Source organism: Bos javanicus, chromosome 1 (genome assembly GCF_032452875.1).
Source record: "Bos javanicus breed banteng chromosome 1, ARS-OSU_banteng_1.0, whole genome shotgun sequence".
NCBI lineage: Eukaryota > Metazoa > Chordata > Mammalia > Artiodactyla > Bovidae > Bos > Bos javanicus.
In genome coordinates, this window is record NC_083868.1 from 115,620,416 (window position 1) to 115,635,682 (window position 15,267).

Consider the following 15,267-nt stretch of genomic DNA (forward strand, 5'->3'; position numbering starts at 1 on the left):
TTACATCACAGCTTTGCCTGGAACCAGCCCAAATGATGTATTCAGACATATTCAACTGCTTGGACTATCATTTTATAAATGATTTCACTAGACTTTTGGCTGCATAATCTACACAAATCTATTAAGTTCTGTAAAGTTAAGTTAAACTAAGAAATATGGAGCTGGTAGTTTTTTCTTAATTCTCTAAGGAATCTTGGGTGGTAGATTGAATTGAATGGTACCACATTTTTCTTATATACACCATAGCTTTTTATTTGTGTATTTGTTTTCCAAGGGCTTGCACTATTAGATTACATAGAGAATCAAAAAATTTTCATGAATAAACAAACAATATGGAAATTTAGTTTCCTCTAAAAAATCTTTTAACCTCCATCTTACTTTTATAGTTGTATAGAATCTTTCTAGCCCTCTCTTGCAACTTCCCTCTCTTTGTGGTTTGGCCTGCCTCTATTCTTGGATATTCTCAAGGCAAATATAGTGCAAATTTACTGCAAAATGAAACTTCAAGCTTTGCAAAAGGTACAGAATTCCATGGAAACCATAATGGGTTATTAGATAAATACTTAGATCTCATTTAAAGCCAGTGGCAAATTAGTAGTTAACAATGGGATAAGAAGAAAAATTAACGGGGATAAGGACAAGCATTTCAAAGAGAATGATTTAAAAATCAGAGACTTAAGATAGATCTTTGAAAAAATTGATTAAGCACATACACATTTACAAAATACCTCCTTATTATTGCACTGAAAATATAAAATGTTTTGTGCAAAATACAGTATCATGCAATAGTACAAGTTTGTCAGTTAATGATACCAAGAAGAAAACAACGTGTTTTAGTTTCTCTGAGAATTGAACCTGGTTTGCAATTATAAATTAAATTTAGTAAAACATTTGATAATATTTTATCATATTTTTGCAATTTTGGTTTCATTTTTTAAGATAAAGTTCTAATCAAAATCTTTTCCTTTATTTTTAGAAAAGAAATTGTGGTGCCAATTCAATGTTGATTAAATGTGTTTTATCCCTATTTTAAGCATATAAATTATCCCAGGATGAGGAAGCAAAATAATATTTAGCCTCCTAGACTAGAGAGAAATAATTTATTTGACAATGGTTTTTATTGTCAAGTTAATGGAAGATACTTTCTTAAGTAACTCAGAGATTGCAGCAATGGATAAATAATCTTTAATAAGCTCAGATATTAGCTTACATTAAATAGTCAACATTAAGATAATGGAAAATACATATTTTTCTTGGGGATGGATGGATTCAAAGAAATTTTATATTTGATTTTAGATATTACAAGAGAATATTAAATACAGCACAAAATGGAAAATCCCACTGTCTATCTAATTCTTGTTTCATCTACCCAGGGAACCAGCAGTTACTCCACTAATTTCTAAGGTAAAAACACATGGGACTATGCCCTACATGAAGGTGGTAAGCCAGTGCTATTTAATGCCTGTGCTGTGAAATGTGCAAGACAACAGAAGAGATTAACGGTGACTGGTTACAAGGTAGTTGGTAGTTGCTTCAGGAAGAGAAGAAAAGAAAAGGTGGGGCCATCAGGTTACTGAAACAAGGGACCATGATAGTTCAATGAGAAGCAGAATAATTCCCACATTAGCTGCCACAACAATATATCGCTCATTAGAGCTCCTAGGTAGTTTCAGAATTATTATTGGGTATTTCATAAATGAGTGTTAGTCTTAGGAAAGAGTATCCAAAAAATGTTTCCCAAAGGAACTCTTCATAGAAAGACTTTAAGGTAAGATCAATGGAAATTCAAGAAACTGTGAGAGTTGGCACCCTATAATGAAACAAATGTAATACTGGGTATCCATACATTCATATGCTAGAACCACTTACATTTTAAGGAAAATATCCAGTTTGGATAAAACAAAGAGGATGGACTAAGTAAGTTATATCATATGAGTCTTAGTCACAGAATTCCCTTTCCTTTCCTTCTCTCCCCTTTGCCCTTTCCTTTCTCCCACTCTCTCTTTCTCTGAAAGCTGGCAAGGCCAATATATGACATATGCAAGTGGATAGCTGTAGCTGAAACGACGGTTCCAGACCCAGAGCTAATTTAGCCAGTCTCCACTTATCCTCTCGCTTATTAGCATCTATGCTTCTTCCATGGAAACCTAAGAGCTGAATTGAAGATACTTTGAAGCCACTTTACTGAGTGTTCTATCAGATTAGAGCCCACAATTCTGTCAATCAGATTATTCATTCTGGTGGTGTAGTCATATTTTACAACGTCTGCTCATATCATAGTGCTTGCCTTTCTTTTAGAATTCCTTCCTGTGGTAGGCTATCATAATCATCTTTGTGCTATGTGGCTCTTCAATGTATATTGTTGTCAGTTGAAAGAAGAAACAATTAGCCTAAGAAAAGCCAGTCAGGTTTACCTCCTGGAAACATGTAACATAGGTCAAAGAAGCTACTTTGATCTAGACTGACCAATTGAGTGGAGATACCGAATGAGCCATGATGTGAGTATTTTTGACCATGGAGAGGAGAAAGGAAGAAAGAAAGGAGAATAATAAGCAAATACAGAGACAGGTGAGATTTCAGAACTCCTTAATCTCCTAATGGCTTTTGAGTTGCTAGTTTCTTCATGAGACATGAGTGCCTTGGGTTCTGTGATATTTTCTTGTATTTTTCAAACACATCTGTAGATAGATATAAATTTATTTTACTTGAAACTAGGGGAATGGTCATGGACATGCAGGGTTAAGCTAAAGGAAGGTGTTCACAGAAATTAATCTAAAGCATTTGATATGCATTTCAGTATGTATAGAGAACCTTTAAAATGTGCCTATCCTTTGACATACATATATATATATTTTTTTTTCTACTTTAAGGATATTCCTTAAATTAATGAAAAGTTAATACAAACATTTTTGCACAATTTCATACAACATTATATATAACAGCAAGAATGAAAAGTTAAAATCCAGAAGTAGACTAGTATTTAATAAAGAATAAGCAATTGTGTGGCCATTTCAAATGTTCTCTAAGAATACTTAATATAGACTGTCACATTACACAACGTCATTGTCCAAGTGAATACGTTTTAGAATTTTGCAGTACCCAGCATATACTTGTATACACTAATGACATACCAAAAATTAGACTGTGTTTTTAACCTTATATTACAGTTAAATAAAAAAGTGGTATTCACACAAAATTATGTCTTTGGTATGCTGCTGCTGTTGCTAAGTATCTTCAGTCATGTCAGACTCTGTGCGACGCCATAGACGGCAGCCCATCAGGCTCCCCCGTCCCTGGGATTCTCCAGGCAAGAACACTGGAGTGGGTTGCCATTTCCTTCTCCAATGCATAAAAGTGAAAAGTGAAAGTGAAGTCGCTCAGTTGTGTCTGACTTTTAGTGACCCCATGGACTGCAGCCTACCAGGCTCCTCCATCCATGGGATTTTCCAGGCAAGAGTACTGGAGTGGGGTGCCATTAGTTCAGTTCATTTCAGTCACTCAATCGTGTCCAACTCTTTGTGACCCCATGAGCTGCAGCATGCCAGGCCTCCCTGTCCAGCACCAACTCCCGGAGCCCAACCAAACTCATGTCCATTGAGTTGGTGATACCATCCAACCATCTCATACTCTGTTGTCCCCTTCTCCTCCTGCCCTCTATATTTTCCAGCATTAGGGTCTTTTCAAATGAGTCAGCTCTTCGCATCAGGTGGCCAAAATATTGGAGTTTCAGCTTCAACATCAGACCTTCCAATGAACACCCAGGACTGATCTCCTTTAGAATGGACTGGTTGGATCTCTTTTCTGTCCAAGGAACTCTCAAGAGTCTTCTCCAACACCACAGTTCAAAAGCATCAATTCTTCTGCTCTTTCTTCAGCTTTCTTTATAGTCCAACTCTCACATCCATACATGACCACTGGAAAAATCATAGCCTTGACTAGACAGACCTTTGTTGGCAGAGTAATGTCTCTGCTTTTGAATATGCTATCTAGGTTGGTCATAACTTTTCTTCCAATGAGTGTCTTTTAATTTCATGGCTGCAATCACCATCTGCCTTGATTTTGGAGCCCAGAAAAATGAAGTCAGCCATTGTTTCCACTGTTTCCCCATCTATTTGCCATGAAGTGATGGGACCATATGCCATGATCTTAGTTTTCTGACTGTTGAGCTTTAAGCCAACTTTTTCACTCTCTTCTTTCACTTTCATCAAGATTCTTTTTAGTTCCTCTTCACTTTCTTCAATAACGGTGGTGTCATCTGCATATCTGAGGTTATTGATATTTCTCCCAGCAGTCTTGATTCCAGCTTGTGCTTCCTCCAGCCCAGCGTTTCTCATGATGTACTCTGCATATATGTTATATAAGCAGGGTGACCATATACAGCCTTGACGTACTCCTTTGCCTATTTGGAACCAGTCTGTTGTTCTATCTTTGTATATTAGATCTTTGTTGTTATATCTTTGGTATAATCCCAAATATATTTCAATGAATGTATGCAGTATTTCTTTAGAAAGATTATAGATACATACATCAAATTGTAATAAACTATTTCTGAGTATTAGAAGCATGATTGATTTCAGAAATCCTTTTTGGTACTTTCCATTTTTTCTTTTATAATGAGAGCATATTGTTGTAATCAGAAGAGATTATAACTATCATTTTAATGCTCATATCTGTTGGTTTGTTAAAATAAACACCATACACTGGGTTTATAAACAATAAAATCTTCTATTATACCCCATATATGGTGTTCTCTCTTCATGTCATCATCCAAATTTCCCTCATCATATAGGGACACAATATCCAAATTACTCTTGTTTTATATGGACATAAGTCACTGGACTGGAGCCCACTTGAATCTAGTATAAACTCACTTTAACTTCATTAGATCTGCAAAGACTCTATTTCCAAATAAGGTCACATGCATAAGGAACTGGGCTAGAATTTCAGCATATCATGTTGGGCAACGTAATTCAACTGATAAAACTAGGTCTTAGAATTCTTCAAAAATTGCATTAAAAACACGGAGAACTTTCTTCCAGCTACCAGGATTTCACTTTATTGATTCCTCTGAATAAACAAGATTAATTTATAAAAGGAAGGTTAAAAAAAGTATAGTTTGGTTTGGACACACACTGTGCCTATCCAGATTTTCTTGAATATATCTCTCCTCATCAAGAGTTTCTTACTAGAAATGTACTATCTATATATCAAGTGTTAAAATTTATTTACTCACTTTTGAATTCATATTTATTAGCTGATCTTTTCTTCTACTAATATACTGTCTGGGACTTGGGTTAGGTGTTACATGCTTAATATCACTCCACTGTGCTGAAGAAACCTGTTTAAACAAATCACGATGCTGTGACACAGGACAGAGCACTGAGACAAAAACATTTTAAGCTTTTTTCCATTTAAAGTCAGGCTGATATTTACAAATGCAGGCAAACTACCGGTTGCTTCAACATCATTCTCCCACAAACCCTCTAAATCATACTCCGGATAAGAGCCCTGAAAATTCCAGCTTTCACAGTGACATTTGCATCTGCATATGGAATTCTCTCCTACACTGGTTGGCAGCTGGTTTAGCACTGAAGATTCATGTCCTGTTATTTTTCTTCAGCAAGACCAATAGTTCTTGATAATATTTCTCCCAACTCTGTAAACTTGGGTTATATTTTCTGTGTGTTAAATGAAAATATTTTATTTTTTTCATTTAAAATATCCAGAGCAGATTTAAAAGTTTTTTTGTATAAAAATGGAAAACAAGTAGATATTACATAATGGAATGATTATTTTTTTCTTATATTCTTTTATTTCCCCACTCTCTTAGACTGAGGACCTTAGGAAACAGAGTCTGAACAAAAATATATACACAAATATTCTTTGGCAGGGGTGGGATGTCTATGTGCAAAGTGAGAATGAAGGAAAAAAATGAAAAAGGGAAATGAGACAAGAAAAGGGAGTGGAAATGAATCCAGTTGCCTGTGATTTCACAAGAAAATGCAGTCAGTTGTTGAGTTATATGGGGTATCTCTGGACAAGTTTAATGCAATCACTTTATTTGGGAGCTATAGTTTGGGTAAAAGAATGAGTATTTCTTCTTATGGTTCCACTGTCTTTCATTGGTCAAGTCCACTTCAGGGGATGTGAATTCCCCACACTCTGATTGTACCACACAGGTCTTCCGCACAATCGATGGAGAAGTCAGAGCCTTACAGCTCCATCTGGCCAGTGGTTATCCTCAGGGTCTCTACTTATCAGTTGGGGACTTCTAGATCTATAGTGATCATGGCCATAGTTGGAATCTCCTGAAGTTGTGTTAGTCAGGCTAGGGCTGCTCAGACCAAGAACAAAGGCAAGTAGTTGAGGTCTAGAGAGTGGGGATCAAAGGAGCCTATTGGGCAGTGCATAAACGAATCTAGTGAATCAACACAGTTATGGATACCCTGTCCTATGAAACAACTGCTGATTTTTATAGCTGGGTTGATCTTTAAAAATCATGTAGTCCAAATGTGACTTCAATACATGAAAAGATATTTCCATTTTCAGTTAAAATAGAGTAGTCGGGACTGAACTTCCCTCCCAACTGAAATTATTTACCCCACAAAAGTGCAATATATATTTAAAAAGCCAAGAGTTTTCAAGACACTAGACATCAGACAATGGAAGACAGTGATACCTGAGAAATAGGAAGCAAAAAACATGAGCCCAGTGAACACTGCCACCTACTTCCATCAGACTTCCCAAGCTAAGGGAGAAAGACTCAGTAGGAGCTGAGCAGATTCTTTGTGTGAGGAGATGAAGCTATGAGTGTGGGTAGACTGAGGCAGTTAGAGTCTACAGTACTCAGTATCATAAGGAAGACAGCAGTACAAAGAGAGAGCTCCAGAAATCTGGCAAAGATTCCTTTTCAGTATGCAGTTGGATACTACTAACACATGCATGATGCATGCTATGAGACTATACCCTGGATTGAAAGAACCACATAACAGAATTATTATGAGTAACAGTGCCAACCAAGCACTCACATGAGACTGGGACTAACGCCTGTTTTGTGTGTGTGTGTGTGGGTGTGTTAGTTGCTCAGTCGGGTCCTACTCTTTGCGATCCCATGGACTGTAGCCCATCAGACTCCTCTGGAATTCTCCAGGCAAGAATACTGGAGTGGGGTGCCATTCCCGTCTCCAGGGGATCTTCCCAACCTAGGGTTTAAACCAGGGTCTCCTGCATTGCAGGCAGATTGTTTACCATCTGAGCCACCGAGGACCACCAACCAAATTGGAAAAGCCTCATGATTCAATGGGCATTAGAGTGCGCAAAAGAAACTTGCCTATGTATTGGGAATATTTGGTCTTGATTAAATACTGCTCTGATTCTGCTTAACAAATGTAAAAGTGAGAACTGAAAGGAACAAACTGTTTGTAGGTAACTTATCTGCATGCATCATGGAACAAAGATCACAAATACTTATATAAAAGCCAAACTATCAAGAACTCAATAGGACAAAATTCACAATGATGAGGAAAATAACAAAAACTAAAGAATTACAGACTTGCAAAGAGGTAAGAAACATGAGCCATTTTAAGGAGAAAAGCTATAAACTGAAACTGATTTAGGATTGATATAGAAATTAAAATGACTAAATGAGGACATTAGGAGAGATATGGAACATATAAACACCTTCCAATCTGAGCTTCTAAATATAAAACCCTGGATGAGATTAACCAAATTACAAATTAAAAAAAAAAAAAAATAGAACTTGAAGACAAGCAGTAGAAACTATTCAAAATGAGACACTAAGAAAAAATATAAAAATAATAATAAATTACAAGGAGTCAGTGATCCTTGGGACAATTTATGAGGGTCTACTAAAATGTAACTGGAATCTCTGAAGAAGTTTCAACTCTTTAAGGAAGAAAGTGGCTAAATTTTTTCAGAAATCTCAGTTCAGTGAACCCCAAAGTACAAGAAACATGAAGAAAACTATACCATGGCACACTGCAATCAAATTGTTCAAAACCAGTGATAAAGAAAATAACAACCTTAAAACAGCCAGAGAAAAACACATTACATAAAGAGGAACAAAAATAAGAATGACAAAAGATTTCTCTGCAATAACAACAATAAAAACAATGCAAATGAGAACTCTGTCTTTAAATATTAAAAGAACAAAATACTTTCAAACTGAAATTTATACCCAGCAAGTATCTTTCAAAAGAAAGGTAAAACAATACCTGTCTAACATATATAAAATGAGAGAAATCATGACAAACAGACCTGCACTATAGGAAATGTTAAAAACAGTCTCAAACATAAGGAATGATATCAGATGGAAATATGAATTTACACAATGAATGAAAAGTTTTGAAAATAGTAAATTCTTGGGTATTTATGATTTGTAAAAATTATTTACAACTTAAAAATAACTATCTAAATAAAAATAATATCTATATATTGTGGGCTTTATAAAAATAAAATACGTGACAATAATTGCACAAAGGTGAAGAGGAAGAGAAATGAAAATATTGTAAAGTTCTTAAATCACAGGTGAAGAGAACAGGTTTAATATAATTTGAAATTAGTGATAAATAAGATGTTCACTCTAAATTCTCCAGAAATCACTGAAATAACAAAATAATTGTAGCTAGTATGCAAAGAAAGGATATAATATGGACTCATAAAGTAACATTTAACTAATTCAAAAAAGAGCAGAAAAAGAGACATATATATATATATATATATATTTCTTCAGATTCTTTTCTCTCATAGGTTATTATAAAATACTGAATATAGCTCTTTGTTCATTGCTGAGAGAAATGAAAGAATGTGTAAATAAATGATAAACTATATTCATGGGTTTAAAGCCTTGATTTTGTTAAGATGTCAATTCTAATTAATACATATGTGAATGCATATATGCATATATATGCTAATAGACATACATAGTCACTCAATGCAATCTCAATAAAAATTCCAACAGACATTTTCTTGAATAAAAACTAACAAATTAATTTTGAAACTCATCATGAAATGCAAAGAAGCAAGAACAAGAAAAATGACTTTGAAGAAGAGAAAATTTGGAGAACTAATACTACCTGGTTTTAATATTTATTAGAAAGCTAAAAATAAAAAATGGGAGTCATTGTCATAAATATTGATTTTTTTTTTCTAATTTTATTTTATTTTTAAACTTTACATAATTGTATTAGTTTTGCCAAATATCAAAATGAATCCGCCACAGGTATACATGTGTTCCCCATCCCGAACCCTCCTCCCTCCTCCCTCCCCATACCATCCCTCTGGGTTGTCCCAGTGCACCAGCCCCAAGCATCCAGCATCATGCATCGAACCTGGATTGGCAACTCGTTTCCTACATGATATTTTACATGTTTCATTGCCATTCTTCCAGATCTTCCCACCCTCTCCCTCTCCCTCTCCCACAGAGTCCATAAGACTGTTCTATACATCAGTGTCTCTTTTGCTGTCTCGTACACCGGGTTATTGTTACCATCTTTCTAAATTCCATATATATGCGCTAGTATACTGTATTTATGTTTTTCCTTCTGGCTTACTTCACTCTGTATAATAGGCTCCAGTTTCATCCACCTCATTAGAACTGATTCAAATGTATTCTTTTTAATGGCTGAGTAATACTCCATTGTGTATATGTACCACTGCTTTCTTATCCATTCATCTGCTGATGGACATCTAGTTTGCTTCCATGCCCTGGCTATTATAAACAGTGCTGCGATGAACATTGGGGTACACGTGTCTCTTTCCCTTCTGGTTTCCTCAGTGTGTATGCCCAGCAGTGGGGTTGCTGGATCATAAGGCAGTTCTATTTCCAGTTTTTGAAGGAATCTCCACACTGTTCTCCATAGTGGCTGTACTAGTTTGCATTCCCACCAACAGTGTAAGAGGGTTCCCTTTTCTCCACACCCTCTCCAGCATTTATTATTTGTAGACTTTTGGATCGCAGCCATTCTGACTGGTGTGAAATGGTACCTCATAGTGGTTTTGATTTGCATTTCTCTGATAATGAGTGATGTTGAGCATCTTTTCATGTGTTTGTTAGCCATCTGTATGTCTTCTTTGGAGAAATGTCTATTTAGTTCTTTGGCCCATTTTTTGATTGGGTTATTTATTTTTCTGGAGTTGAGCTGTAGGAGTTGCTTGTATATTTTTGAGATTAGTTGTTTGTCGGTTGCTTCATTTGCTATTATTTTCTCCCATTCTGAAGGCTGTCTTTTCACCTTGCTAATAGTTTCCTTTGATGTGCAGAAGCTTTTAAGGTTAATTAGGTCCCATTTGTTTATTTTTGCTTTTATTTCCAATATTCTGGGAGGTAGGTCATAGAGGATCCTGCTGTGATGTATGTCGGAGAGTGTTTTGCCTATGTTCTCCTCTAGGAGTTTTATAGTTTCTGGTCTTATGTTGAGATCTTTAATCCATTTTGAGTTTATTTTTGTGTATGGTGTTAGAAAGTGGTCCAGTTTCATTCTTTTACAAGTGGTTGACCAGATTTCCCAGCACCACTTGTTAAAGAGATTGTCTTTAATCCATTGTATATTCTTGCCTCCTTTGTCAAAGATAAGGTGTCCATATGTGCGTGGATTTATCTCTGGGCTTTCTATTTTATTCCATTGATCAATATAAATATTGATTTTTTAAAAGAAATACAATAAAATAAAATAGAATAGATAATGTAGAAATAGACTAATATGTGTAAGGACCATTGGTTTTGACAACAGCTGAGGCAATTCAATGCAGATAGGATAGTTTTTCAACAACTACCCAAATTGCTGCTGAAACAATTGGATATCCATATGTAAAAAAAGTACTATAATCTATACCTCATACTATATAAAAATTAGTACCCTTGGGCAATGTACCAAAGGTAAAACCTAAAATTATAAAGCTTCTGGAAATATATGTAGAAGAAAGTATTTGTGAACTTGGTTAGGTGATATTGAGTATATATCACACCAAAATTGTATTTCATAAATAAGTTGGACTTCATCAAAATTAAAATCTTTTCTTCAAAGGACACTGAGAATGTAAAAATGAACCATAAAATCATGAAAATATTAGAAAGTTACCTATCTGGTAAAGGACTTATATTCTGTATTTATTAAGAACTCTCAATATTCAATAACAAGAGATAAAACAGTAAAAATAAAATATAGGCAAAAGATTTGAACTGGTACTTGACCAAATAAGATATACTTACAGCTACTAAGTCCTCGAAAAGAAGTTCAACATCACTTAATCAACAGAGAAATGAAATTAAAACTACAAAGAGATACTTCTAGAAAGGCTGAAATTTAAAAATTGACCATACCAAACGTTGGCAACGAAGGAGAGAAATTGGAAATTTCATAAACTGCTTGTGGGAATGTTAAATGATATAGCTACTTCAAGAGATAGTTTCTCAAAAAAATGACAGTATATGTCCATACAAAGAACTGTACACAAATTCCAGTAGCAATTTTAATATCCCAAACTAAAAATAACCAAAATATCTATTGTTAGGTAAATAGCCTAGCAAGCTGGGTATGTTCACATAGTGGAAAACTTCTCAGCAATAAAAAGGAATGAAATATTGAAACATGCAACAAAATGGATAAATTTCAAAATCATTATGCTGAGTGGTAGATTCAAGAAAAGAAAATATATTGTATGATTCAAGTTATGAATTACTCAAACTCTAGAGCTTAAAAACTAATCTATAGAGACAGAAAACATACTACTGGTTGCCTGGAAATGGGAGAAGGACAAGGAAAGCTGGATGGGAATGATTACAAGGACCCTTAGAAGTTACTGATATATTCATTATTTTGATTGTAGCAGGGGTTCATGGTGTGCACATATGTGAAAACTAATCAAACGAATCAAAACTAATCAAACCCAGAGCTTGATCCCTGGGTAGAGAAGATCCCCCAGAGGAAGAAATGACACCCCACTCCAGTATTATTGCCTGGAAAATGCAATGGGCAGAGGACCCTGGGAGCTACAGTCCACGGGGTGGCAAAGACTTGGATATGGCTGAGCAATCAATCAAGGATAGTCCAAGATGGCACTGTTTATACTTGAATCCTCACAGAACCAATGCAAGATCACAAGTTCAATAAAGTAATTTTTTAAAGTGCTTACTCCATGTCACACTATGTATTAGGCATAGTGAACAAGTCAGGCATGGTCTTCACCTTTTGAAATTTTCTACTGAGAAAATTGTCATTATACATTTAAATAAAGCACAATTTGACAAGTATATAGGAGAGCTCTAAATATTACTGATGAGCAGCACAAGTATAATGGTCATATTTTTGAGGAAATTACATATAATCTTGTTACTTGATTGGGTCTGTATTGTCTTCAAATCCAATGACAATTTCTGATATAATTTGTACTAGTGTAATAGTTCTAACAAGTAAGACATTCTAATTTCCATATAAACTTTCACTGCTTTTGGTTTTACCTCTGAATATTTATCTTCTTTGTCTTATTTCACTTTTCTATGTTTAGAAATTGTGGTGTCACTTTATTCAATGTTTCATTTCATTGTCTGATTTTATCTCAACTGAAAGAGACCTCTTGCTTATTTTACCTGTGGAAAAGAGTCAGATTTTTCTGAACTTTGTTAAATTTACACTTCCTTTGCAAGACAAGTACTTCACAGGAGACTTTGATGTGTGTTCAACAAATGCATTTCCTCTGTTTCCCAAGTATTCTTTTCTGTATTCTTTCAAAAACATTAAGCTTGTGAAATTCTTGAAAAATATAGTCTTAAAATTTTCTTGAAACCTGAAACTTGTGTATACCACAATGTTTGCTCAGGCTCCTAGCTTTCACCTAAATGCCATTTCCAGAGCATGATATGTTTCCTCTTATCATTTCACAACCTTTTAAATTTTCAAAGAAAAGTTTTCCTCCAATTCAATTTTCACACTGAAGGAAGTTTTTAATCCCTTTGTAAGGGTTACCCTGTAAGTATGTGCAGAGAAAAATCAAAGTTGCTCTAAGAGGTAGATAGTGAATGATTGACTAAGCTGGTGTTTTCTCTCTTAGGTCTTGGGGGCATATCGAATTATACAGCCTGAGAGCTGAAAGGGCCAAAATCTCAGGACTCACAGCTATGACAAAGCTTTGGCTGGGATGTTCAAGCTAGGTTCCATCATCAGCTAATTGTCTCACCCATTTACTCAGAACATGAGATAATTTGTGATGGAGCAAAATCTTCATAACTCCAAATCATGAATGTCAGGGTTTTGTGGGAATTGTTCATTTATTCTTTCATCATTTATAACATATTTATTCAACAAATTACAGGATCATGGCTAGTAATTTTCCAGTGCTAGATGAACACCAAGCTTCTACACTTCTTCCTTAATTATGCCAGGCTGTATAAAATCATGGGTCTCAAGATCCTGTGACATTATTTACCACTCACTCATTATTTCTCTCATAGCTGTCATACTATCTTAGATTCTTATCTCATTCACCCATTTAAGCATTTTTGAGATCTACCATGATCTAAGCTCTTTGTCTACCTCTTGATAAATAATACAATCACTGCTCACTTAACAAGTCTACATTTCAGTTGGGTAGGAAAAAAACCACAAAAGATCATTACAGTGGTGTGTCCAGAAAAGTAAAGGACAAAGAAAGACATATCAAGTTTTCCTCTCACTAGTCCAGTAAAATTTCCCATAGATTTTCTCCTCATTCTGAACATGAGAATGAAATAATATCTTTATCACGTCCAGAGTCAGCTAGTACAATTCAGCATCTGGTGCTACGGTCCCCTCTGCAGTTTATGCTATGAGTGAACCTGCCTCCTGCCTGATCTAGTTTAAGTTATTATGATTTCTATCAGGAAATCCATGTGGAAATTAGTTAGACATGATAGACTTGAAATAGAATTTATTCAAGGGAAAAATATCCATTCTAGGTTAAAATCCCTTATCAAGTAAAAGTTGCTACATAACTACATAATGTTACTCATATTCTGCAAATGATATAGCTTTTAAAAAGTAAGTTATGTTTTATTTAAAGTGTTTTCTCATTTTCTGTAATGCCTCTAGATAGGGAACTTCTAATACTACTGCACAAATTTAAATAAAACATACTGGCCATTAATTTCTGATTTCAGTAGAGTTACTCATACCTGGAATCCTTGCTGAGGACATAGTGGGGTTTGGTGCACTGAGATTTGAGGCAGATTTTCCAAAGATTTTTATTGTCTTGACTTGTCCTAAGAAGAAGAAATGAGTCTGTGTTAAATGAAACCCCAAAGAATTATTAGGATTGTTTGGCTCCAAAGAGGGCAACAGAGTCATGTAAGTAATGAGAACATCTGTTGACTGAAACTCAACATTCTCTTTTCCAACCAAATAGTATGCCCCTGCAGGTAGAGACTATCATATGTCTTTGGGCTAGCAACACTTAATTCTCTATTCTGTATTTGGAAGGCACTCAATAAACATTCTGCAATGATTATAAAAATATAATGAAGATGAAGTTATTTTAATTTTAAGATGAAGTTAATTTAATTTTAAATTATGTTAAATTCTGGGAAGATTTCATAATAAAAGTAAATTTAATATTTCCCCCTGTTCTATTCTTTGTTCTTTAGGACATTTCATAAGTATGGCTTGCCTATTCAGAATGACACTATGCATTATTCTCAAAAGGCATGATTTTTTTAAATCTCTTGAGTTATATTGATTTGAAATAAACATGTCCTTAAAATTCTAATTTAATGTTCTCAGAAAATCTTACCATTATGGAAGTCACTTTCATATGTTCCTGGGAGAGTCAGGGAAGAGATTTGAATTTCTACTTGATTTCTTTCTTCTATTCAATTTCCTACACAGGATGTCAATTCATCTCTTGCTTGTGACTTTCATAGGAAGATATGATAGCTTCATTGGCAGAAGGGAAAGGACTATATTTATAATTGTCAGTATTTTTATAGCAACAAGCTGTTGGATCAACAAAAGATAATACAGACTGAGCTGTTTGTATTTTTACAGCTATAATTTAATCTTTCTTGGGAGCAATATGTAACTTTCCTTTTATGTTTATTTAGTTATCTTCAACTTGAGGCCACTTTGGTGCCTTTGAGTTGTCAGTTATTATAATACTGTTTTTAATTTTTTTTCTGTGAAAGTGGAAAAAATTTTTTTTTGTAATGACACTGTAAGAAAGGTATTGTTAAAGTGAAATGCTAAATGTCAAAGTTCTTCAAGTGGAGGAGAAAACTTA

At 34.7% G+C, this 15,267-nt stretch overlaps 1 long non-coding RNA gene across 2 annotated transcripts in view; it reads right to left on the reverse strand.

Moving 5' to 3' along the window:
• The window catches only part of LOC133248398 (uncharacterized), a 63,323-nt gene extending 48,426 nt beyond the window's left edge, over window positions 1–14,897 (reverse strand). For both annotated transcript variants that reach the window (XR_009736699.1, XR_009736697.1), the window contains exons 1-2: window positions 14,782–14,897; window positions 14,168–14,254 (exon numbers count right to left, since the gene is read on the reverse strand). This is a non-coding gene — a long non-coding RNA (uncharacterized LOC133248398). The remainder of the gene's footprint in view (window positions 1–14,167; window positions 14,255–14,781) is intronic.
• Window positions 14,898–15,267: the final 370 nt, after the last annotated feature.